The sequence below is a fragment of the Nannospalax galili genome, unplaced genomic scaffold (genome assembly GCF_000622305.1).
Source record: "Nannospalax galili isolate Female #2095 unplaced genomic scaffold, S.galili_v1.0 scaffold360, whole genome shotgun sequence".
NCBI lineage: Eukaryota > Metazoa > Chordata > Mammalia > Rodentia > Spalacidae > Nannospalax > Nannospalax galili.
The window spans coordinates 105,029-106,064 of NW_008345688.1; positions in this window are offsets into that span (position 1 = coordinate 105,029).

Below are 1,036 nucleotides of genomic sequence, written 5' to 3' on the forward strand. Positions count from 1 at the left end.
GGAGCAAGGGTATTAGTAAGGAAGAAAGGTCGGGGAAGTGGGGGCACCTTAAGTCAGAAAACCATGATAGAGGGGTGAGACGATACAAGAGAGAAACAATGCCTAGCTAGTCATGAAAACCACAGGGAACCATATTATTCCTACAATCTACTGACAAATTATACATAACAGATCAAGAAATATATCTCTAGATAAGGTTTATTTGAGACCAACTGGCCATTATCCAGGATTTATCTACATGACACACAGTAATTAAAAATGCCAGAATGGTGAAACTAACCTTCTTGGATGTTTAACAGACACACTATGAGGCCTATAATAATTTGGTCAGACGGACATAAAGGATCGTTTTTGCTCCTTGTCCTCCTAGGTCGACTGGTTCCAGGGGACTATCAGCATCTCATAAAATGTCCTGTAATTGTGGTGGGTCACCTGTCCTCTTGAAAAAGGAGGAGGAGACCCCACCAGATGGATTTGAACCACTGTCCAGTCTACAAAGAGGAGGGTCAACACAGAGGAAACATTTCCTCCATACTTCCAAGTGAAGCCAGCCATGGTTGACTAGGACCTTTGACTTATCTTCTCGTTGAAGAAACTGGTAAAAGAAAGGAGCCAGAGGCTCCGCTCAAGTCCATGTGATCCCTGAGGAACAGATCTTCACATGGCCTTAAGAGGAAAAATAAATTGGTTTATCTGGGCCAACTGTATGGCCTTAAATACCCAAAAGGAATGTATAACCAAAGATTAAAGGGGCCAATACAGATTTTTAAGAGTCCATATGTATAGCTAAAGGCTACATAACAAGCAACAATGCCAGATAGGAGATACCTTCTTTTGAGTTGTTGGCCAGGGTGTCCCAAGGGACTCCAAGATAGTAACCCAGCATAGAACTGGGTAACTGAACAGCAGACCCCAGTCTTATGTAAAGGAATATTCACAACTGATTACTGCTAGATGAGGAACAGCTGACCCTCCTAAAACAAAGACCTCTAGATAGGCTGAGTAGATTCACCAGATGGACAAGTAGTGGGGAACG